This window comes from Gallus gallus, chromosome 1 (genome assembly GCF_016699485.2).
Source record: "Gallus gallus isolate bGalGal1 chromosome 1, bGalGal1.mat.broiler.GRCg7b, whole genome shotgun sequence".
NCBI lineage: Eukaryota > Metazoa > Chordata > Aves > Galliformes > Phasianidae > Gallus > Gallus gallus.
This window is the reverse complement of record NC_052532.1, coordinates 120384428-120409640: the sequence shown is the minus strand read 5'-3', so window position 1 is coordinate 120409640 and position 25213 is coordinate 120384428. Positions and strand designations below refer to the sequence as shown.

Genomic DNA, 25213 nt, shown 5'->3' with positions numbered 1-25213 from the left:
GGTATATAACCATAAAAAATCATATTATAAGATATAAAGACATGAGGAATTTCACTACATATCTTCAAAATATTGGTATGCACTACAAGTTGATGACTCCAAGCTGTGTGGTGCAGCTGACCCACCAAAGGGATGGGATACCATCTAGAGGGACCTAGACATGCTTGAGCAGTGGGCCCAGGAGAACCTCATGAAGATCAACTAAATAAATTTAGTTGATCAGAAGGTCAACTAAACAAATAGAAGTGTAAAGTCTTGCACCTGGGTCGAGGCAACATCCACTACCAATTCAAGCTGGGGAATGAAAGGATTGAGTGCAGCCCTACCGAAAATGACCTGGGGGAACTGGTGGATGGCAAGCTGGATGTTTTCAAGCAATGTGCCCTTGAAGCTCAGAAAGCCAACTGTATCTTGTGCTGCATCAAAAGAAGCGTGGCCAGCAGGGCAAGGGAGGGCAGGATCGCCCTTCTACTCTGCGGTGGTGAGGCCTCATCTGGAGTGCTGCGTCCAGGTGTGGAGTCCTCAGTACAGGAGAGACATGGACCTGTTGGAGCACATCCAAAGGAGGGCCACAAATATGACCCAAGGGATGGAACACCTCTCCTATGAAGGTAGGCTGAGAGAGCTGGGGCTGTTCAGCCTGGAGAAGAGAAGGCTCTGGGGAGTTCTGATTGTGGCCTTTCAGTGTCTGAAGGGGACCTACAGAGAAGAAGGGGACAGACTTTGTAGCACAATCTGTTGTGATAGGATGAGGGGAAATGGTTTCAAGCTTAAAGAGGGTAGATTTATGTTAGATAAAAAAAAAGTCTTTTACAGTGAGAGTGGTGAGGCACTGGCACAGATTGCCCGCAGGTGTGGTTGATGTCCTGTCCCCAGAGACTTTCAAGGGGACGCTGGATCAGGCTGTGGGCAACCTGATCTAGCTGTGGATGTTCCTGTTCATTTCAGGAGAACTGAACTAGATGACCTTTGGAAGTCCCTTTCAGCTGTAAGGATTCTATCATTCTAAGTTTCCATTTTGGAGAAAACCCCTGAGAGTTACCATATAATGGAGAGTGGCTGACGAGTGTTTGCAAAAAGTAGTAGAATAATGCAAAAACTCATTAGATCCATTCGAAAATTAAACTTCTCTACTCAAATGAGAAATACGTTTCACCATTTCATTATGAGAATTACGTAAAATGTATTTCTGAACTGGTCAGGGACTCTACACTGCTGATAGGCTATCAATAACTTCATTTCTTTGTTTCAAAAAGGAAAGGTAGGCATCCATTAGGTGATATAAGACATTTTCAGCTACCAGCTGAAAAAGTCATATTTGATATATTATATGTAAAAAGAAAAGAAGAAAAAATGTACTTCCCCAAGAGTCAAGATTTTCAATGACCTTCTCTTTTCTATTTGGAGAAATATTTACTGTTGTCAGTAAAATCTTACCTCACACCATCATCCTCATAGTACTGCAGAAGCTTTAAAGCAGTTTCACATATTTCCTGTGCTATACAAACCTTTTTTTTTTTTTTTTTTTTTTTTGATGGTGGCCTATACTTGAAATTAGGCTATAAGTTGTAGAAGAGTGTTTTGACTTTTTTGTGTATTCTATTAAGACTGCGAAAACTGAAAATACAGTTTGTTTCAAATTTGGAAAGGAAATAATCATGCAGCCTTGACTAGAGTCTCCCAAGATGCCAAGTAACACCTTGCTGCTGGAAGCTGCAATGCTTTATTGTAGAATAACATTTAATATAACGGTTACAAAATCCAGTTCTGAGATTGAGGGAGGTGAAGGTGTACAAATAAACTGTCCCATTGCTTCATGGTATTACTGCATACTCTTTGAGACCAAAGGGTATTGTCTTATGCTGTGCCACAAAGTATGGAGCAAAAATATTTGAACTAACTCCCACTATAGCAACAGACTCTCCAGAAAGCTCTGCAGCCTGCGGCAGTGCCCTCCTAAATCTAAATCTAAATCAGCCCTTCTTAGCAGAGCTAATTAGCCTGAGCACAGTCCACATTGACACAATGCTGCCTCTGATCCTGAGGCTGACTGGGCTGCAATAGCCTGAAGACGTACAATGTCTGTGCTCTTTTACGTAGTTTACATGGATCTGCGTGTAGATATTTTCAAATGCTGTGAAGATTTTGACCCAGTGCCAGCATCACGTAGCCAGTGGGTTGGGAGACAAAGAAGGAAGGCTCCCATCAGGCTGGGACACCAGATGAATGCAAGTATTTGCAGCTGTGTACAATCACAAAAAAAAGTGATTGCTGCCAGGTGGAAATGGAGTGCTGCTTTCAGACTAATATGGCTTTTCCTTCCTTTAATCCTATTTTATGTGGAAGCTGTCCTAGAGCATCCAGGAGAAATAACACTGGCCAGTGCCTTCCTGTGGGTCATATCACTCTTACCTGTTAAGTTATGTATATGTAAGAGCACAGCTAAAGGAAAAATAGGTACGTTGTCCCTGGAAGAGAAATTTAAACATTTTAAATAGAGAACATGATCTGGCAGATTACACTACAGGAAGAGAATTTTCAGTAACAGGTAAGCTTCCAATTAAACATAATTCAAGTCTCTTATTAAACAGTATGTTCAGTGGTTTTACAAGAATGGTGTTATGTCTGAAGATATCTTACTGTCCTTATTGTAGTTAAATATGTAGACATCAGATATTATTATCATAACAGTTTGCTCTCAGAAAAAGGACAAAATCTGTGAACATTTTGCTTCCCTTCAGAATTAGGGAACATGCAAAGATGGAAACAGAAATGTCTGTGGGAAAGCAGAATGATGTACTACAAACTTCCTATTCCAGGGCATTACCAATCCTCACAATTATTTAATGTCTGAAAACCCAACACTTGGTACTTTTTAATTTGAAAATTTTTAATTTGAAAATAAAATGAGAAAGCAGTTGGAAGAGAAGATGAATAGATGATTGTTGTAATGGAATTTGCTGCTTACAGAGAAATATTTGCCTAACTACCTGAACAAACAGCTTGGAAGTACCAGTATATCCAACAGTGAGGAGTCAATAAAAAGCACATTCATGAATAACGTGTTTGAGAAATTGACAGGCTCATTAAAGTCAATAGACTGCATGAGAGAAACTGTCATAATGGCTTCCAGTGGTTTATACAACAGCAGACAACTGGAATCATAATTCACGCATATAAAACGTTTCACATATTTCTTATGGAACGTTACTGGTTGTCATGCATGTAAAAGGCATACCACAGAGTCAAATACCTCCATCTCATGCACCTTTCTCCTCCAACAATTAGACATACTGTCTCTGTATCCCATCATTACACATTATGTTTTTCAGTTGCAGATGTCTGGTTTGCAAACAGAGCACTGTGTTACTGTTAGAAAACTGAAATTTACAGAAACACCTTGCAGAGCATTGATAAACAAGGGACAAAGCATATTTGGAGTTTGACTATATGACACTTGGTCATCAGTTCTCAAAGGCCAGCAATGAAAAGCTTGTTTGAGTTTGGAGAACTACTGCTGAGGACGAGATATAAAATAAAGTAATTCAGCACATTGTATAACAAAGTGCCAGCACAGTATCTTCAGAGACCACTATCTGAAGATGAGGAACAGTCAGTGATAGCTAGAATTTCATTTATGAGTATCGTGGCCATTATTACTTGTGGCTGCAATATTAAAGCATCCACAACTGTGTTTTAAGAGGGGGGAGGGGGGGGCGGAATCACTGTGTACATTCATGCTTATATCTGTGAATGTGTATACTCGGTTTCATACAAACAGAGACACTGTGAACAACTTAGGGTATGTTCAAAAAAATAGTGGAATCGGGCAAAGGAGCTCAGGATGCTGATGTTTATTCAGCACTAAATTACCGAGTGGTACCAAGAAAGCATATACTGGGAGCTGTGGAAAACTAGAAATGAAAATCAAAATGGTGAATGGCTCTGACAGGGTGTACTTCACATACATATGTCAAATGTGCCATAAAACGCCAATTCTACATTCATTTAGTGTTCAATTTACAGTAAGTGTAATTGATAAAATAATCCCTAAAGCCACAGGTTACGGAGACGGTCCTGTACAATGTTTGATGGGAAGGAGGATAAGGTTTGAGTTCTTTGCTGACTTCTTTATCATGTAACACTGTAGTAGAATGGATACAGGATGCCATTTACCCAGTATTTATCAAGAAACTGGATCGGTCAGTAAAACACAGCACTTGTAACACTCTCTCTGTTTCAGATTTGAGAGCACTTCCATTTTCCAGAATAACCGTGGAAACTGATAGTGAGCTTGTTTCTATCAGTAAGCTGGATTGTCAAGAAGAATCATCTTTCAGGCATCCTCAGTATTATAACAAGAAGTTGCCTTGAGAACTCAAATTCAAAAGTAGAGAGAAAAGATTTTAAAATGTTACTTAAGACCTGCTGGAAATGCTAACAGAGCATTAGCTGACTTCACTACATATTCAACACAAAGTTATTTGTCCCTTAGCGGTACTAAATCTTTTAATAGAACTTTTTCAGGCTTAGAGTAGTCCAGGAAAATTCCAGACTTCTCTTTTGCAAAGAAAGCCAAGAAGAGAAACAATCCATAAAGCAGAAGTATGTTAGTAGGCAAAGCCTGAGGCATTCAGATGTGAGGGAAGGTTGGGCTGATTTTCTCAGTTATATGCAGGTGCCTCTAGCCAGCATTTATCTGAAGATTAATTATACTGGCTATTCTCAGTTCTGAGGTTCACCTAATATTCATTTGAGCACAATCCAAGAAGAATGCAAAGGCCATACTACTTTTCTAGAGCACTTACGGGAAAAGGAAAGTATTGAAAAGGATACAGATATTTTGTTCTAGCTATGAATTATGTGAACTATTACAAACCTGTATTTTTGGTTTAGATGTTTACCTTTTTGTAGAGTAGAGGCAGAGAGCTAATGCTACTCAAATAATAAAAGGATTGACACAAAAGTTGATTCTTAAGAATCAGAACTTTTCTTCCAATTCTCCATAACAGTCTTCACTCCCATAATTGATTTCATGTGAAAAGTCCTCCTCGGAAGTAGAACCACAGACCCACAGAATACCCCAAGTTGGAAGGGACCCACAAGGATCATGGAGTCCAACCCCAGACTCCACACAGCACCACCCCAAATCAAACCCTATGTCTGAGAGCGCTGTCCAGACACTCCTTGAACTCCGGCACTCGGGGCCGTGCCCACTGCCCTGGGCAGCCCGTTCCATGCCCACCGCCCTCTGGTGCAGCCCCTGTCCCTAACCCCCAGCTGCCCCTCCCCTGACACAGCTCCATGCCGTTCCCTCGGGCCCTGTCGCTGTCACACAGAGCAGAGCTCAGCGCTGCCCCTCCGCTCCCTGTGAGGAGCTGCAGCCGCCATCAGGCCTCCCCTCAGCTCCTCTGCTCTGCGCTGAGCACACACAGGGGCCTCAGCCACTCCTCACACGTTTTGCCTTCTGGACCTTTCACCATCAGTGTAGCCCTCCTTTGGAAGCTCTCTAACAGTTTTGTGTCCTTTATATACTGTGGTGCCCCAAACTGCACACGCTGTTAATGTAACCTCCCAACCCAGAAATAGGATTTCTCTTTTATTGTTTGTTTGTTTGTTTGTTTTCATTTCTTTGCATGCTTAGTTTACATCCTAATTATGACAGGCATCTTTGTGGAGTGCTGAAATGTAAAATCAATGTAATGCCTCAACAGCTCATACATCTTGTCCTCTGGACCCTTCACCATCTTTATAGCCCTCCTTTGGATGCTCTTTAGTAGTTTCACTTCCTTATATTGCACTGCCCCAACGTGCACACAGAGCTCAAGTTGCTCTTGTAACCATCCAGGTAATTATTTACAAAGAGAGGTGTGTTTATTGGTTGCTGTCGTGAAAATAATATCTCCAGTCCACTAGATTCTATTTTGCCTTCATGAGTCTGCAGACTCTGAAAAATGTACCGGCATTACAAAGATAACCACAAGGGAAATAGCTAATGGAAGCTTTTATCATGTTATTATCTCAGACCCTCAACATTTACTACATCATTTCCATTACATCAGTTTTCATCATTGGGGTGCATTAAAAAGAGCGTGGCCAGCAGGTTGAGGGAGGTGATCCTCCCCCTCTACTCTGCCCTCATGAAGAGATATGTGAAGTGCTGTGTCCAGTTCTGGGCTCCTCAGTTCAAGAAGGACAGGGAACTTCTGGAGAGAGCCCAGCAGAGAGCCACAGAGATGATGAGGGGCCTGGAGCATCTCCTGTATGAGGAAAGGCTGAGACCTGGGGCTGTTCAGCCTGGAGAAGAGAAGGCTGAGAGGGGATATTATCCATGCTTGTAAATATCTGAAGGGCAGAAGACAAGAGGATAAGGCTGGTCTCTTTTCAGTGGTGTGCAGCAACAGAACAAGGTGCAGTGGCAAAAACTGCAACACAGGAAGTGCCATACAAATACAAGGAAGAACAGCTTTGCTGTGAAGGTGACAGAGCCCTGGAACAGTTTGCCCTGAGAGGTGGAGTCTCCTTCTCCAGAGGTATTCAAGACCCATCCGGACATTTTCATATGCAGCCTGCTGTAGGGAACCCGCTTTAGGTGGAGGTTGGCTGGGTGAATTCCAGAGGTCCCCTCCAGCCCCTACAGTTCCATACTTCTGTGAATCAGGCAGAAAATGTGATTAGTGACTTTAGATAAATGGGCTGCAAAAACATTCAGACCTCTCATTTTCTTTTGCATTCTTTTCCTCATTTCAAGCGTTTAAAAAGTATGCATGACATATATATTTAGTCACACATGTGTTTTGTGAATTTAGATGGAAAATTGGAGAATCCATTGTCTTTGATAAAGCCTTTGGGTACAACTTGCCCCAGTATCCATAGATGTTATGAACAATCTTGTGTTCAGTTGTGATTGCGAATTCATTAATGGCTTTGTTTTAGATTATGTGCATCCTCTGGTTTGCTTACATACAATGTAGCTTCTAACTTCACAGTCGAGTCCTGAAAAAGCAGATTATTTTAACCCCCGTGCTGCAGGCTTTCAGACAGCCTCCAAAACACTACTGAGTGTCTTGGCTACTAAGGCCAGTGGAAATCCAGGTCACAATGGAGTTTTTATCTTTTTGAAAAAAAAGTTGTTTTTTTTTTTTTTTTCCTCAGAACAAAATGCATCCTTAACTTTTTGGCAATACAGCTTATGTGAATTAGATATTTTTCTCCACCTCTTATAATTTTGTTTTCATTAGTTATATATTGTTATACAAGAGCTGCTCTGAAAGGAACGCCTCCTGTTTTTTCATGTTGGCCCATGAAGTTAGAGGCAGATGGTGGTGGTACGGCAGTAGAGGTTGAACTTTCCCTCCAGTATCCTTTACATTTTGTTGCCACGTGACAGTTGGCAGCAGAGGGGCACTCTGAGACAATAGTGTCTAACATGGAAATGGGAGTGAAGCACAGGTGCGTGAATGAATTCCTCCATATGGAAAACATGGCACCCATTGACATTCATCAATGCTTGCTGAACATTTAATGTGAACAAGCAGTGGATGTGAGCACAGCGAGGGCTGGGTGGTGTGTTTCAGCAGTGCTGACAGCCACAGTGGGTCACCTCTGCTGGTGCAGATTGTTTTGAGCGTGGCATGCAGGTTCTTGTTCATTGTTGGTGAAAATGTGCAGCTCATGGTGGTGACTGCACTGAAAAATAGTGCTTTGTAGATATGAATTTGCCCTATCAAATAGTGTTATTGTGTTCTTTGTATCTGTTGCAGTTTCCATGGAAATAAATATGAGGCATTACTTTTGGAGCAACATACATATTAGTTATACATAAGATCTTTTAGCCTATGTTTTCCTACATCAAAAGATCTGGACCATAAAACTCTGATATTCAGTTGCCTAAATTCCTCCTCTTTCTGGTTTTGACTACCTTCTTTTTTCTGCTGGAAAAATACAGAAATAAGTGCATCTCCATCTGCAGGTGACATTTATTTTTCCTTCCATGTCCTCAGATTTTAAGATATGTAATCAATCACTGGAGGAAGGTGTAGCAGTTACAATAGCAATAGGTGTAAGCAATACGAAGTTAGACCTAGCTGGCCATAGCGAAAGCAGAGAAAGGTGTGAGGTAAAAGCAGCACGTTGCCAAAAAAAGTCTATCAGCCTGTAGGCACAGAGCCCAGCAGTGACACAGAAAGGCTGGAGCCTCCCACAGAGCAATGTAGGATCTTCCAGGCTGGGATGGACTGTAAAAGGAAAGAGATGGAGCAGGTGGATTCACTCAAAAGAAGGGAAGGATTGGCAATAGCATTTTGTTTATGCTCTTTTGCCTTTAATTTTAATTAAGTTGTTCTACTAAGACAACTTGCACACACACTCGGGGAGGACAGTCTGGTTAGTCTGAATGAAGAGTGAATATGCTGATGAAGTTATTTACTGGAGACTCAGACCAGTTTCACTCAATTCAATCTTAGTAAGTACGGAAGCTTGTCAAAATCTGTTACATCTTCTGCATATCCCTTTTCCATCTCACATTCTGCTGGACTTCCTCGCTCTGTCAGACCCCTTTCCTCTGAGGTGGCTTTTATCTTCTTTTCCTCATTTCTCCTGACTTCTTCTCATGGCAATCTTCCGACTTCTCTGGCTTTCATTCCTAAGTCTCAAATCCTTTTTTTTTTTTTTTTTTTGGAGGCACCGTAACATAAATAACCTTGGAAGATGTGAGAGAAATCAAGACATGAGCTTTAGAAGAGAGCTGTCAGAGCCTCCTCCCATTAATTCTGACACAGCAGGATGTTTTGTCTGGTGGTTTGGTAGGAACTCAAGATTTCTACCGTGCCGGTCCCTTCTGACCCTACAATCTGTACTTCCCTGGATCTTGCTTGGATTAGGTTTCCCACAGTGAGTTTTTTTCTTTTTTGCTTATCCCTTTCCCTGCTGTTGTTGAGAGAGAGAGCTTACCTCCTTTTCGAATTACTGCAGGAATTCCATAGCGCCGGTCAAACTGTTGTGGTTTGGTTTTTTTCCTACTTGGAGTGACAGTCCTAAAGAATTAATATTCATGATTTAATTTCAAACCCACAGCATTAAATTCACTTTGATATTGGGCAGGGAGAGTCTGCCCAACTGTAAATACGTGTGAAATACTAACTGTTATTCCATTAAAGCACACGTTGGTTATTACATTAAATGCTTAATAAAGCTACATTAAAAGGCTAGTGAGAGTGAGATTCTCTTCCCACAGAAGAGAAATGTTGAGTAATTATTTCTGTTGTGTCTTTAATTCCTTTTGTCTAGACATCAGAACAGCCTTTAGTCTTTTCCTGCCAACATTAATAAACTCTCTTGAGAGCACATAGTAAATTAACTAATACAGTAATAGAAGCAACAGGATGAGAATTACCTAACTATAATTATAATAACACAGCTTAAATTAATGAAATATGCCCACACATGCCAACAAATACCTATACCTACATGCAACTGTATGTATGTGTAACTTCTGTGCCAAGCTCTCCAATCACATAACACCATAGCAAATCTAGCTTTTTAAAGCAAGATTTGTATCTAGATCCATCTCAGATGAACCTGATTGTTAGACCACTAATAACCTGTATGTATGAATATATGTTGTACGTGGATGTGCAATACCACATCTCTGTGTATATGCAAGCATGCCTGCATGCTCTACCACAGCCATACTTCTCTGAGGCAAGCATGACACATACCCTCTGACCTCAGCTGCAGCCCCTACAAATCATAATGTGATTGAATATTTGAGGGCTGCTCCGAAAGTAATGCCTCCTATTTTGTTCTGCTGACTCATGATGTCAGCGGCGGATGTTGGTGGTATGACAAAGAGGCTGAACCTTCCTGCCCTTATTCCATTACGTGTTGTTGCCATGTGGCAGATGTCAGCAGAGGGTGAAAATGTACAGCTCATGGTGGTGACTGCATTGAAAAAATAGTGCTTTGTAGGTAAGAATTTGCTCTATCAAATAGGATTATTGTGCTCTCTGTTGTAGTTTCCATGGAAATAGATAGGAGGCATTACTTTTGGAGCAAAGTCTGTGCCTCTTTTAAAACAATGTAATATTACCTTTCTCATACCTTATTTTCCAAATACTCCCATTGGATGTTATAGTCGATTTCAGGATTATACTGATGTCAATGCTGGATGAGCATTACCCACACCAACAAGCTTAGGCTCTGCCCCTCTCTTCTCCAGCAGCCAGTCAGTGGAATTTCACCAATATTAACCACAGCTCAATTTGTTATTAGGGAACAGTTGAGGCCCCTCTTAGAAGACAACAGAACAGGAAAGTTTTAAAATTTTAAGTGTGCATGCAGTCGTTAAACTGCTCTGACCAGTCCTGAAGGAGTTGGTGATTTTTTCTGTTTGTTGGCCACTGTCTCCAGAGCAACTAACTGGTTCTACATGCAGCTGCAGCGAGCCAGCAAGGCGGTAATGGAATACATTCCTTAGTGTGAGTCAATGCCTCTGCTGAGGAGGAAGCACGCTGTTCTGGAAATAGGCTCTGAAACGGTGTGTTCTGCTCAGAGACTGGAAATAAGGAACTGTCTGGAGTCAGATTCCTTCCTCCTCTGTAAATGTGTAGTTATGAGTTCTTCAGTCGTGCTGTGCTGGTGGTGGATCGGTGGTCCTGCTCTTCTGCCTTGTGCCGAGATATATCTCAGCCCCAGCACAGGCTGGCAGTCACTTCCTCCAAGAGCAGCCTTCAGGGCGGTGGCTTTCACGCCGTGTCCCACAGACCTCTGGGGATTTGCTGAGGGCTCCCAAAAGGGCTTCAGAATGGGATGATAAAAACCAAGCACTATAATTCAAATGTAGTATCCAGGAATCTGTGTTTCCCTTGGAAAACTGGTGACTATCAACAACTCAAAAGAAGTTGAAATTAATTTACGTACACAATGGAGCGATACCACTGTGTGAAGTGAGACTCATTCTGCCCTCATAAAACCAGCATCAGCCTGGAGAAAGTGACTGCACTGGGAACATCCCCTGGGCAGAAGTAGGAGGCAGAAACCCTGTCCAAACTGATCTGGCTCGTGTTGTTTGATAAGCTCCAGGCATTGATGAGTAATGAATGGATCGAATATATTTTGTCATGTGGGTGTTGGTGGTGGGGAATTAGGACACGTTCTTAAGTCAGTATGAAGGCAAAATTGAGGAAAAGTCAAATAAAGTTGTGTTCCAAACAGCAATTTGCAGTTATGATTTAAATTAAGTAAATCATTAACACTGTGCTTTTATTAAGATACACTTGCTGCATACCGTGGAATAAGCTGCATGAATTTTAGATTTATATTTTAAAGCAGCATTGCATTGCCTGAATTAATAAATCAGAAACCAGAGGTAACTGTAGGGCACATTATTTTTGCACCGGTGTAATTCTCTGTGCAGTCAGGGCTGCTGTGGATGAATGCGCTGCGAACAGAATGAGAGCTCGCTTTGCATTGCAGATATTATGTCATCTACTTTAAAAATAAATCTACAGCTCCAGCCACAGATTGCTAACCTCAAATGTAACATGTCACGTTTGTCTTAATAAATCCAACGCATTAATAATATTCAGAATTTTAATAAAGACGTCGTCTTGGAATTGCTGTTTGGAATGTGATTTAATGTTACCTTCCCTCTGAATTTCCTCTAAGACATTTATAATAAATTTCTTAGAACTGAGCCACAATTTCCTCAAAATAAAACCAGATGACAAAGTGCATTTGTTTCCTTAACAGTCAGACTTGGGGAAGCCTTACTGAAAGGCTTATGAAAGATATCAGTTCGAAATAGGTTAGTCAATAAACACGTTAATTTTATTCTCAGCTTAAAGTAACTCATTGATCTCATTTTCTGATAAAAAATAATCATTTTCCCATGTGAGTTTATAAGTCTTGACAGCCGGAGAGCTTATTTTTATCCAACCCCTAATGGGCGAATTGGAACCACAGTCATCACATGAGCGTTTCCAAGCAGACTTGAAGGGACCACCCTAACAAACCGTGATTCATTGACACTCTTGAGTAAAACACTTTCTTCAAAAAGGAAGTGAAATAATGGCTTTGTCTTCTCTGTTGCAACATATGGAGACCATACGTAAGGGTAAAGATGAGAAAAAAAAATAATTTGCAGTTTATCTCTCACTTTAATAAATGTTAATAATGTTATTGAAATCTGCAAGGATGTCCACATCAACAGCAGAATTTGGCCAATAAGACCTTGTGAAGTTGTTACACTGTCAACATGATTTCCTGCATAATGTCATTCAAGGAGTGTCGTAGAGGAGCTCATATGCTGCAGCTAATAACTTGTGTTTGTCTCTGGAAAGCAGCCTGGGCAGTTCCAGTTTGAGGATGGAGAACCATGCTTTTCTTGGTGTCATTATTTGGCCATAATTTGTATCTGGGTGCAATTATTGACTCGGTTAAAGACATGCTTTTTCTTCATTGTAATAATGTAGCCCAAATTTTCTGACCATTGGTTCTTGTTATGTTTTTCTCTATTGGTTTGCCCATGATAGAAGTATCAGGCATGATACTTTAAGTATCACATGCTTATTTTGTGTGTATAAATAGGTCGTGCCCCTTATCACTGTAAAGCATTATAGCCATTATAACTTGTTTTTCACTTTCCTCTCTATCTCCATGGGGGTTTCAGAACAGTACACAGATCTCCAGTATCAGTACTATGAACAAAGATAAAATCATTTTCCTGATTCTTCACGCTAGTTCCCATTTTATACAAGCATGGATTATAGTAAGTATTCCTGGCGCTAACTGCATCCGTATGCCCACAGCAATGAATAAAACTTTTCCCAAACTTTTAAGGTTATTGCTCCAAAGAGCAGAATTTGCAGGAGAAACAATTTTGCTCTCATAAAAACAAAGCAATAACAACAACAGAACCCAAATGCCCCACATTTCCAGAAGGCTTGAGCACGGGCAACAGGACTGCTACGCAGCCAGATGCTTCCTGTTCTGGTACATGGGATTCTTCTGCCCAAAGTGTGGGTATTTGCACTGAGGTTTCTGCCATCCCAATCCACAACTTTCTTGAGGTCCTTCTGGACCTCCTGCACACTTCTGTCAGACACTTACCCCACTTTGGTGTCAGCTGCAATTTCTTGAGAATTTTAACTGATGGAAATGTTGAACACAGACCCCCATGCTGACCTCCTGCAATACTCTGCTTACTGGTGAAGTATACTCACCAGCCAAGGATTGAACTGCTGCTCTGAGTCTGATAGTTCAGTCCACGCTTCCAAATCATCCAGTTATTCATCACTACGGTTTTCTGTCTCATTCGTCAATTGGCACATTTTCCTCTGCTTGCAGAAGGGAGGGCTGAGGGAGGTAGTGTCAAAAACCATAATGAGATCAAGTTATATTACAACTGACACTCTCCATTATCCCACAGAGGCAGTCATTTCTCTGTAGAAGTCAAGCAGTTTGATTACATGTGATTTCCCCTTTTGAATGCGCTGACTGTTCCTGATACCTGTCCTCCCCTTCCTGTGCTTGGGAGAGCCAAGTGGTCATGTTCCATGGAACAGAGCTGAAGCTGACAGCGCTGTAGTTCCGTGAGTATCCTACTTGCCTCTTCAAATTACAGATGTGATTCTGTGATTCTGTGATATAATGTCAGTCTTTTCCTAGTAGTCAGGAGCATCCCCACTTGTCAGTTTCTCACAAATGATAAACAGCAGTCTCACACGTCCATCAGCTCCTCCAGCACCTTCAGGTGAATCCCATATGGTCCTTTGGATTTAAATGCATCCACTTTCTCTTAACATGTTACTTCTTACTTCTTCCCAACTGGACAGAATTCTGGGTGGAGACTTCGGTTGTGAAAACTGAAGCAAAAAAGGAATTGAATAGTCGAGTAGTTGAGTAGGGCTGTATCCCCCATACATTAAAGGATGCCTGCTCCTCCTGAACCTCCTCTTGCCACTACTATTCCTGTCACTCTTAACATGTCACGATACTCTTAGCTCCAGCTGGGCTTTGACTCCCCTGATGTATTTGATTTTTCTTATTTCTTGTGGTCACGGAGAACTTAGATAATTTATGGGTATTAATATCACCATCATAAATCAATTATGTCCTTCAGGGCCAAGTAAGCAATTCCTTACAAACAGCAAACAATAAAATTAATACATGGCTTAAAACTATAAGTAAGATCATTTTAGACTGTTGAAATAGATTATTTTAGTATTTATAAACCAAAACAGTTCCCGCTAGCATTTACATATGCAGATATATTGAAATATGCAGATATATTGAAATAACATACATAAAACTAAATGGGGTAGATGAAGGAAGTAGCTGGGTCTTCAAAAGAATGAAGATATTCGTCTCCATTTTCACATATCCTTCATCTGTGTCTAAGCCACAGCACTGAAGAGTATTCCTTCTTTCTTGGCCATATAAATATTTACTGATACAGTGAATGTGTGACACCTTCTATGCTGTAAAGTTGTGCTTTAAACATGTGATATGTTAGCAGTTACAACACTGTCCTTGAAGACGGAAGACTTGTGTCAAGCTTCTATTCCAAGTCTTGTAACTAGAGTATGAACCCAGGTCTGCACATCCTGGGTATATACTTTAGTCGTTCTCTGATAAAGTTTGAAGGTAGTACCACCATAACATTAACAGTATTTCTGTTTCTTGAGCTTATTTTTCAAATTTATTTGCTTTTAAGAAGTGGTTAAAAGGTATGGACTAAAAACTTATTGAGAATTTCTAAATACGAGATATTCACAAAGTTCTGCTCAACGTAGCCTGGGGTGATGGTTGAGTCCATTCAGTACCAGTATCTTAATTAGACCATATGGCACATGAAAGCTCCCTGTAATCCAATTTGTAAATTACACAATGGAGGAAATATAACCAGTGTAGGATTTCCTTTCATCCTGCCTCTCTGCTCCCCATTCAATCACTAGACACATGCTTGAATCTACTAAAATGAGCAGAATCATAATGGATCCGTTCCTCATTGTAAAGATAATATTCTGTAAAAGTATTTGCAGGACTGGGGCTAATTTGGCTGTCAAGCTACAGAACTTCTCTCTGATTCCAATTACAGGCTGGAAATGCAAAGATTTTTAGGAATAGTGTAATCTTCAGGTAAAAAAGCCTGTCAGATTGGGAAGTTATTAATAAGACATATCCCTCTCTCTTATTTATTATACCTCCATGACTGGAATGACTTTATTTTGCAGAGCACCAGCCTAAGAAACCACGTCTAGATCCCAAAAAGCGACTAAAGTTATTATAGTCACAGCAATCTCACTTATTTCAGAGAAGGGAGACCTGCATGTTGGTCAACATGCTCCAAGAATCTCTACTGCATTGTGCAAAATGAGAGTGACAGCTGGAAGGCAAGTGAAGACTCTTGCCCTTGACTGCTTGGAGAAGAGACTGTTTGGGAAGCAATATACACAAGTCCAGGGAACTAAGGATAGCATTGCAAAGTCTTCCCAGAGATCTCTTTTACATTGGTGGCTGGAGGTGGAGGATAGTTGCAGTAATATCTTTAATCATAATAAAAAAGAACAAGATTTCCGTATGTCTAGCAACTATGCCAAACTCCTCCGTAAACTCCTCCTATGTAGCATTTGGCAGTCACAGAGTGACAGGATAGCAAAATTTCCTTTCTTTTTCAGTATACTTTTAAAAAATCTGCTAAAGGTATCTGATTTATTTCAGTACTGTTCAGAACAAACTAAAAAAAAGCAACTCTGAAATCCACTGGGACTGTGTTTAAAAGACTGCTGTGGGTTTTCCTTGTTTAACAGGAGCTGTGAATAAGGAAATGAAAGTGCTATTTCAGGAACAGCTGGAGGAGGCAAAAGATGGCATCACAGAATTCCTAGATTCTTTTTGTGGTTCTGTTTCTCCCTAAATGAAAAGAACATAAGACAGTAAAAATATGTAACATCTCATACTTCAATGAATACAAATGTACCAAGGAAACCTTCGTACTTTGCTCCAAACTTGCCTCCAATCCTAGATGCAGAGCAAGAATGCATTGCTTTGAAGTGGTAACACTGATGCTGAGGTATTTGTTTTCATGGTTGAGAGCCCTTTAACATTTTCTGTTTTATTCTACTTAGTACAGACTAATGTTTAACTCATATCTTTCTTTTCTATCATGACCAAGTGACGTGGTTCCTCTCACCTACACACATCTGTTTCTACTTAGGTACGTATTCTAAGATGTTCTCTTCCAGAGTATCATTTATTTTGCTACCCTATTTTAGGGTAAAGTGAGCTATTACGTAGGTTTGTTTAGCTCTCTTCAAGGACTGTAAGGACTAAATAATGAGCTCAGACAATATGCCTCAATTCTAGATAAATGAAACTATGTAAGATCATAGAATCATAGAATCCTTAAGTTGGAAGGGACCTTTAAAGGCCATCTAGTCCAACTCCCCTGAAATGAACACGGACATCACAGCTAGATCAGGTTGCCCAGGGCCTGATCCAGCCTCTCCATGAAAGTCTCCAGGGACAGGGCATCAACCACACCACTAGGTAACCTGTTTCAGTGCCTCACTACTCTCTCTGTAACAGATTTTTTCCTTCTATCCAACCTAAATCTACTCTCTTTACACATGAAGCCATTTCCCCTTGTTCTATCACCACAGACCGTGCAAAAGAGTCTGTCCCCTTCTTTCTGTAGCTCTCCTTTACATACTGAAAGGCTGTTTTAGGTCACCACCGAGCCTTCTCTTCTCTGGGCTGAACAGCCCCAGCTCCCTCATCCTGTCCTTGTATGAGAGGTGTTCCATCCCTTGGATCATTTTTGTGGCCCTCCTCTGGATGTGCTCCAAGAGGTGAGCCAATCATTTTTTCAGCTAATCCTGTGAATCCTTTCATTTGACTTCATGGTTCTGCTAATTTCTATGATTTTTCTTTCTAATGTTAGATTGTTCTCCATAAGCAATTTTGAATTCATTTTATGTTTCACTCTCATTTAAGTACTATCTGTAGTATGAACCTTTGATTTTATTATCCACAATAGATGGCAATTGTCATAGAAGGTCTCCTAAGAGAGAACATACCACTGCTGTTAACATTTTTGCCTTAGAGAAAACTTCTTCCAGTTTCCTGCAGTGTGCTCTCTGGCTGCCCATATCAAACATCCTCGTGTCAGTGTTTGTTTTGAGGCACGTTGTTCATGTATTCCTAGTACTGGCATTCTCTTTGTTTGCCATGACAGATGCATACCACAAAACGTGTTCTCTCTGTGCCTTTGCTGTGACTTTATGCTCTGTGTGGTCCCATCCCTGTTCTCACCTCCTTTTCCCGATTTTTTGTGTACTGGAGATTTTTCAAGATCCCTTTAGGACAAGAAGATCCACTGCTTCCCTTATATATAAGTATCTCACTGAAAACAATATTTGTACATGAAAGAAGATGCTTCAGTCCTTTGTTTTCAGAATTAATGTCCTTGTAACAACGGCTTGAGAAGTCAGAAACTCTCATTTTGATGCCATAGTTCCTTGTGTTTGTAAGATACACAATATATTCCTAGACTTGTGATCTGGAATTACAAATGGTGACAACTAACTGTGACTTTCTTGATGCTCAATGATAGTCATAGAATCATAGAATCACGGAGTCATAGAGTGGCCTGGGTTGAAAAGGACCACAATGATCATCGAGTTTCAACCCCCCTACCACAGAAAGAGTTGCCAACCACCAGACCAGGCTGCCCAGAGCCACATCCAGCCTGGCCTTGAATGCCTCCAGGGATGGGGCATCCACAACCTCCCTGGGCAGCCTGTTCCAGAGCATCATCACCCTCTGAGTGAAAAAATTCCTTCTAATAGCTAACCTAAATCTCCTTTGTCTTAGTAAAAACCCATTCCCTCTTGCCCTATCACTATCCACCCATGTTAATCTTGTTAATGAAAAACTATCCTTTAAAGAAAAGTGTTCATCCACTCAGTTACAGTAGTTTTTCAGCTATGGATATTGGCCTTTAGAAATAGAGACCTGGTAAGAAATTATAGCAGAGAGTAACTATCTAGACGAGAGAAGGCAGCTGGCAGCCTGGGGGATCACTTTGCTTGGCCTCTAATGGGTCAGACATCCTACTGTGATTGCACATGCTTGGACCCTTTCTTTGATGAGGAGTAATCTTGTCTAAGTGACTTCAGAGAGAAGCACAAATGGACAGCAGATGTGCCCCAAACTGGCATATGTCCATATGTCCCACTAAACTTCAGTACCCCTGATCTAAGCAGTAATGAATCTCTCGGGGGTGGGGGGGCTGGTGTCTCACCCTGGCTTTCGTTACACTATTTAAAAATAAAAAAATTAAGCCTTTAATAGAAAATGCTACGGTAACAGCTTCAAGCGCTCCTTTCAGCGTCACCGTGGGGCTCACACTAATTCTAACAAACTAACAAGAAAATTAATGACACTTAGGAGGACAGGACTGCAGCTTTGGTGCCCAGCCTTCAGGCTGATCCAAGGCATTCTATTCTCTGCAAAATGTTTTGTCTTCCTAATGTTATGTCTTTCGCAGCCATGGTCAGTTTGTAACGGAGGCATGGCTGAATCTAAACCACAGGTGGTGGGAGAACTGAAGAAGTTATTCCTATCCACTGTCCAGGGAAAGTCAATTTAGAGGCAAATTGTTGTGCATTTTATTCCGTTCCCTTCCTGAAGTAACTGAATGTCCTTTAATGTACAGCTAATAAGCAACCTTCAGACCTCGTGAGTCTTCATAAAAGTGTCAGTTCTATGTTGGCCAAGACAAACACCAGGTTAAGGCAAAAGAGAATGAAAATTAGCTAAATAAAACACTGCAGCACCACCACTTTTTATTTCCACTTCTGGCCTTTCTTCTGCTAAAAGTATGGAAATAACTTTGTAGGACAAACGAGGGAGCTCCTCAGCTGACCAAACTTACGTGTACGAAAAGTTTGGAAAGATAACAGGAAAACTCACACTGGCTCAGTTTTCCTTAGCTTCTGTTTTCTGATCTGTTCTTTTGGCTCAGCTTTTCCTAAATGAGCCATAAAAAATCCTCACTGGAAATCTACAACATTTACATCGACTGGGGTGAGCCAGCTGGATCACTTGACAGACACTTCTCCAGCCACTCAGAAGTGTTCTGTCACAACCTCTACTTGTCCATCTTCCCTCATTAGCTTCTCAAATGGTTGGTGCTCACGTTATCATGACACCATGTACCAAATTTGTACGTTAGCCATTTCTTTCTCCATTTCAGCAATGTTCCCAAGGAAATTAAGCAGATAAAAGCAATATTCATAAATTGTATATCTTCTGGTTTCATGGCTGTTTCTGACATAACCATCAATGAACTTACTCTATTAGAACTCTCTCAGGATGATTCTTAGTATTGGAAATTGATGTGTGGTCTTAATGTGTGCTGAAATGGGCTTACCCAACCATTTTTTGAACATTAATCTCAAGATTCATTCTGTCAAAGCGTTGATTGTGTTCTATATCTGAAAAGCAGACTACATGTTGCAATTAGGATAGCTTAAGATGCTTTCAGAAGTTAAATTCTGTGGGAGGGGAAAAACCATAAAATGTACATGAAAAACGAGCAAGATACATCCACCAACCCTTACAGTCTTAAAAATGCGTATCTCAGTTTTGCAGAGTCTTGGTGGAAATTTACTTAACCAGGTGCTCTGTCTGCTCATCTGCTCTAACTGAAAAAATGATGAAAAATTAATGGAAGAAATAATGAACCCATTTCACAGAAGAACAAGAAAAACCGCTCTTGGCCCTGCTGAAAACTACTGTTAGCCTGCTGTAGAAAAATACAACACAAGAACTCTCCTTGCCTGTGCCCACTCTGCCCCACTCAGCCAGTCCCCTCCCGCATCAAAATGTACTTGCTTCAGGTAAATGAGCTAGCAAAAATGTACACGTTTAGTTTATTTGACTAACGTTTAAATCAAGTGGACTCACTGCAGCCCAGCTACTGAAGGACCTGGAGGAATGATGCTCGTCCTATGGAATAAGAGGCAGATGCTGGGGGAAAAAAAAAGAGCAAATACACCTGGTATCACGGGGTAGAAAGAACCAAGGAATAGTTGTTGTATAAAGTACCTGGGACTCTAAAGCAGCTGAAGTTATTCAGACTAAAATAAATAAATACTGCCCTCTTTGCCAGACTGTAAGATTAGCAAACACTTAAAAACAGTTTGTCCATATTCAAGCATGAATACTCCTTCATGTTTGCTTGCTGCTTAGGAACAGCTAAAGTTAATTATGCCTTCTAGACTTTTAACATAGGACTTTCACATGTTTTTACAACCTCTTAATGATTTGTCTGCGCTATGTCAGTGCTACAGGCTTGTATGTGTGGCTGCAAATATACACGAATGGATACACTTGAAAGCTGACATGCAGTGGGTTTGACTGCAAACATGCAGTAATCAATGGGAGGCTTTTCATCGATTTTGGCTGAGTTTGGAGAAGACCTGTAATGTGAGAACCAATACGATAAACTTTGTTCTTATCAAGATGGCAGATGCCCATGTAACCCTCCCTCCATCCCACCAGCTGCTTTCCAAAGAGGTATTCCCCTCTTTCTCCCTTTCCTGTAGCTTTACAGTGAAAATTATGGCAAATTGATGTTTGCAGCACCCCATGGCTATTCAAGCAAAGATTCCTCTGACTTGTAAACACAAGTGAAACCCACTGAGGAGAGAAACAGCTGGGATAAAAAGCTGCCTTTGTGCATGACCATCCGGAAGCATAAGCAAAGCTTCCCAGGACACCTGACCACCAAAGACAACATAATTCTTATGCCCTACCACTTACTTCCCCTTTTGCAGGATCCTGAAAGGCCATGCTGGGTGCTGCTGCTGGCAGCAGAGCCCACAGGACAGCAGTGCTCCCCAGGCAGGACATGATGTCTACACTCCTACCTGTGGGACATGTAGGATTAGAGAGAATGGGCTTTATTCCTGAGTCTTCCACAGAAGGGCAAGAGCATATGTTATTATCAGAGCTCAGGAAGCCAAATTAAAGAACATCTTTAATTAAGATTTAATTAATTTAATGTTACTTGTTTGTTCTGATTTCATAAGTGTAACATTTTCTCATGTGATTATATGCACGTGCAGATTTTCTGTAGATGGATCCCAATGTGTGCATGCTAAAACAAGTGGCACTGTATCATCACTCAGCCAGAGTAAGAGAAGGATGAATCAGAATCAACTGGGTGTTGCCAGATCCAACGTGGCTTTGTGTAAACTGTCTTCAGATCGTACCAGTCTGATAACAAACGCTTTTGTGGTAGATGTCCCTTACTGGATACTACAGAAGTAGCTTGGATTTTACAAGTGTTCAGAAAGCTTTGCAGCCAGTATAGCTGTGTTTCTTTGCTGTAGGGAGGGTTGTATAAATTTGGCTCTGCTCCAGTTTAGGAGCTTCATTAAAACTGGACAAACACTAAAATTTTAAACCAGGGAGTCCTTGCCCTGAGGAAGCCTAGGGGCTGCAGGCAGTGGAAACAGACTCAAGGTACTAAAACACCGTTTCTTGTGCTCTGGGAGAGGAAGCAAACAGCCCGGATGCAACTGGGGAAGAAGTACCAAGCTGTCACACCCTTTCTAATATAACAAGCTTATTTTCAGCTTGTTCCCTTAATATTACCCTAATGTTACTTTATCAAGTAACTAAGCAACCTCCAGTGTATTACTGCTGAAATGATTGCAGTCACTGTTGTGGCTCTCGGTTTTTGGTAGCTACTGGATGCAGGAGAAAGGGAGCCAGGTTGTCCTGTCCCCTATACTGCAGTGCCACCTTATGGCACTTGTTCTACAAATGCCTTCATTTTTTTTTCCCCTTACGTTCGTCCATCATGTTTTAATCAAATGAGAAGGCTACAGTGCAGACAGGCCAGTGAGGCACAAAGTAGCCAGGATTTTGGGAGCCACAGCTTGATTAACAAAGTCACTTCCTTATGCTGTGTCACAGACAACAAACCTGGAAAAAATATTATCTAATTAATATAGCTGTCTTAAAAATTAACAGTAGGTAGACCATTCTGGACAGATTCTTATTTCCCAGAAATGTCCAGTGGCAAGAAGCCCAGGCCCAGTTCCTCACTAGCCCTTTTGCTAGGTTGCATATTCCAACCAGCTTGCTAGGTTTGGACATCAATTCTCATTCTCTTCACAGTGTTTTCCTTCTGTACAATTGAAGAACCAATTCTTCTCAAAATTTAGTTCAGATGATGCAATATCCATTCTTTAATGATGCCTGTAGATCCTCTTTTTCATGCCACTGATCATTTTCATTCTTCTCATCCAGATTTTCTCCAGTGAGCTCATATCTTTATTCAAGGTGTCTACTTCTACTTTATTCAAAACTGGGCATGATGCTTCAGCAAAAGTTTTAGCCAAGACTAAATAGAGAAGAATAATGAACTCTTAATGTATTTACAGATACTCTTGTTTGTGCCTTTAGATACTTTTGTATTCAAAGAGTAATTATCCACAATTACGGTGGTAACAGATTCTGACAATACTTTTTCTTATGCCTGTACTATTCAATTTTCTTGTTATTAGCAGGCATAAGGAAATAACAACGCCCCCATTTAATTCTGGGGAGGAATAACATCAAGAGAGGTTTGAACTCTGCAGGAAGAAAGTCCTAGACTTTTGTTTTGGAAGCATTCACATCCCTGGAGGCGCTCAAGGCCAGGTTGGATGGGGCCCTGGGCATCCTGAGCTGGTGGGCATCAGCCCTGCCCATGGCAGGGGTTGGGAGAGGTGGGCTTTGAGGTCCCTTCCAAGCCAAGCCATTCTATGATTCTGTGATATATTTACCTTAGACATGTATGATTTTGAAATGCAGAAGAATTGAATTGCATCATGGACATAATGTTTTGAGTGTTTTCAAATTGACCAAGGTTACGTTCAAATAATTCTGTAGTAGTTGGTCATACCCATTAGCATAAAGCATCATCTTTTTTTTTCTCTCAGGAGTTTACTATGCAAGTGAAGACAGCCCTTCCTACAGCAGTGCTACTCAGTACATTTTAAGAGTGATTAATTTGGGGATTTAAAAGAATACATAAAATAATAGGAAGCATGGAGAGGAATGGCATGAAAAGATAAATAACTCAAAGAAAAGAAATAAAATTATATGTTTTCATAATAATAATGCAGTGAGGCAATCAGAATGGCAAGCAGAAATCAGTTTCTTAATCCATTCTTCTGTCACCGCCAGAAGCAAAACATCTGGAAGATCCATGAAAATTCCTGCTCTTCCAAACTCCAGCAACTCCAAATAAAACAAAACATCTGAGGGATTTTGACAACGTAATTAATTTCTCTAATTTCCCCATCAGATTGCACATGTCTCAGTATTAAAAGTTGGAAGCAGTGTTGCTGGCTAATGCTGGAATTACTAGAAAGCATAGAACAGAGTGGGAATTAGTCAAAAGGGGTGGGAGTCAAAACAGCAAAAAAAGAGAGAGGTTTTTTTGGTAAGGGATGTAGAGGAGCAATGTGGACCTGAGAAAAGGAAGAGAGGAACAGCAACAAAAGAAATGTTGGGCAAGAGCATCACATGAGATGGAGGACGGTACGAAGAAAAGTGGAAGGATAAAAAAACCAAATCAGAACTTAGAAGAATGAACAGCAACTGAAAAAGGATGGTTCCTGCTGAGCAATTCTAAACAATTATAATTAAACTAGAGGATGCAACTCGAGCGAAAGCTGCCCATTCCGATTCTGAAGAGAGAAGATGAACAAAGACTACATCTGTTCTGTTTGATGGCCTCATTCTTCAGTTCGCTCACAGGTCCTGGTCCTCAGTTGCTCATTTTTCAATATCTTCCTCCACTTGTGTGCTCTTTTGGAGCTACCTGACCACTTTCCCCTGGGAAGAAGCCAGGGCACAGCTCTGGTGCCTGCTCCCCATGAGCAGCGTGGATGAGGCTGTGCTACCTTCCTTCCCAGGCCTCCAAAAGGAAGCCAGCTATATCAGCCATACCACCAAGCATATATCACAGCACCACTCACAGTGCCATTAAATGCCACACAGACAGACTGCATGGCCTCAGTTTACTCCAGTCAAGCTTTTTAGAATCATAGAATTAGAATCGTTTGTGTTGGAAGGGACCTTTGAAGATCATCTAGTCCAATTCCCCTACAGTGAACAGGGATATCTACAGCTAGAAAACTACTAAACAAACACAAAGAATCATTACTATAAAAACCACCATATGGTGGTGCCACACTGGAGACCTGGGCAAGCATTGCAGTGCAAATGTCCGCCCAGAGGACAGTAGCCTGAAGCAGTCTCAATGCAGCAGCCATGCTGGCAGCCACGGATCAATCCCCTGTTCTGCTTTCTTCCGTGAGCTGGATCTCTGGTGGCACATGAAGAACAAAAACCAGGCAGCTAACCTCAAACTCGTCAAATGAAGAAGAGAGTACTGCTGAATTTAGTCACTCGATGAGCTGGGATAAGGCCCAAATGCTGGATGCTCCCCCAAATCTCTAACACGACAGCAGACATTTGAAACAGCAGCTGCAATCCAGAAGAATGATAACATTTCAGGATCACACCCAGAATGATAGAAAAGACTGAGTTTTGGCCTCCTGCCACACAATACACCCTTGGTGTGGTAACAGTAGAGTCACACATGGCAAAGTGCTTCATTATGAAATATTACATAATCATCTTCGTCAAATAAATTTTCTGTTGGCATTCTCTGCTTATGATTTTATTATGTTTTCCTTTTCATTGTTTATCTCATTCATGAATTTGTTTTATCCATTGCTTTTTGGGGAGGGGAGGATTTAATTATTTCAGGATGCTGTAATAGTTTTTAATGAAGAAAACACAAAAATGTTGATGAAATAGTATGGAAAGCAAAAATATCACAAGGGGAACACAGTAAATGCTTTCCTGTTTTTCCAGAGGAGACTTCAAAAGTAACCACTTTTTATGATAATTAGAAATGTTGATAACACACCAGTCTATAAGTGCATAAATATAAAAACTGCCCTACTTTTTATTTCATGTGAATAGGTGGATTACACCGGACTTGGAATAAGCTCTAGAGCATTCTTTTCAACAATAATAACGTGAGATTTTGTTGATCAGGACCATTCCTATAGTTAACAACTGTTCACAGGTCTCCTGAAACCTCTACTACATTGGGTTGCCTCTTGAAGTTGTA

At 40.9% G+C, this 25213-nt stretch overlaps 2 long non-coding RNA genes across 4 annotated transcripts; one reads left to right on the top strand and one right to left on the bottom strand.

Annotated features, from left to right (window-relative positions):
• Positions 1-1951: 1951 nt before the first annotated feature.
• Positions 1952-23083, top strand: LOC107049353. Of its 3 annotated transcripts, none has more exons than XR_003073251.3 (5): positions 1952-2548; positions 8683-8892; positions 13430-13592; positions 15813-16219; positions 23004-23083. It is a non-coding gene; the product is annotated as an uncharacterized LOC107049353 (long non-coding RNA). The 3 variants fall into 3 exon arrangements; XR_005839993.1 differs by lacking the exon at positions 1952-2548 and adding an exon at positions 8329-8464 and having other exon boundaries at positions 16178-16219; XR_005839992.1 differs by lacking the exon at positions 1952-2548 and adding an exon at positions 8329-8464.
• Positions 8459-15103, bottom strand: LOC121106842. Its single transcript, XR_005839990.2, has 3 exons — positions 10102-15103; positions 8953-9035; positions 8459-8701 (listed from the first exon to the last, which is right to left on the bottom strand). It is a non-coding gene; the product is annotated as an uncharacterized LOC121106842 (long non-coding RNA).
• Positions 23084-25213: the final 2130 nt, after the last annotated feature.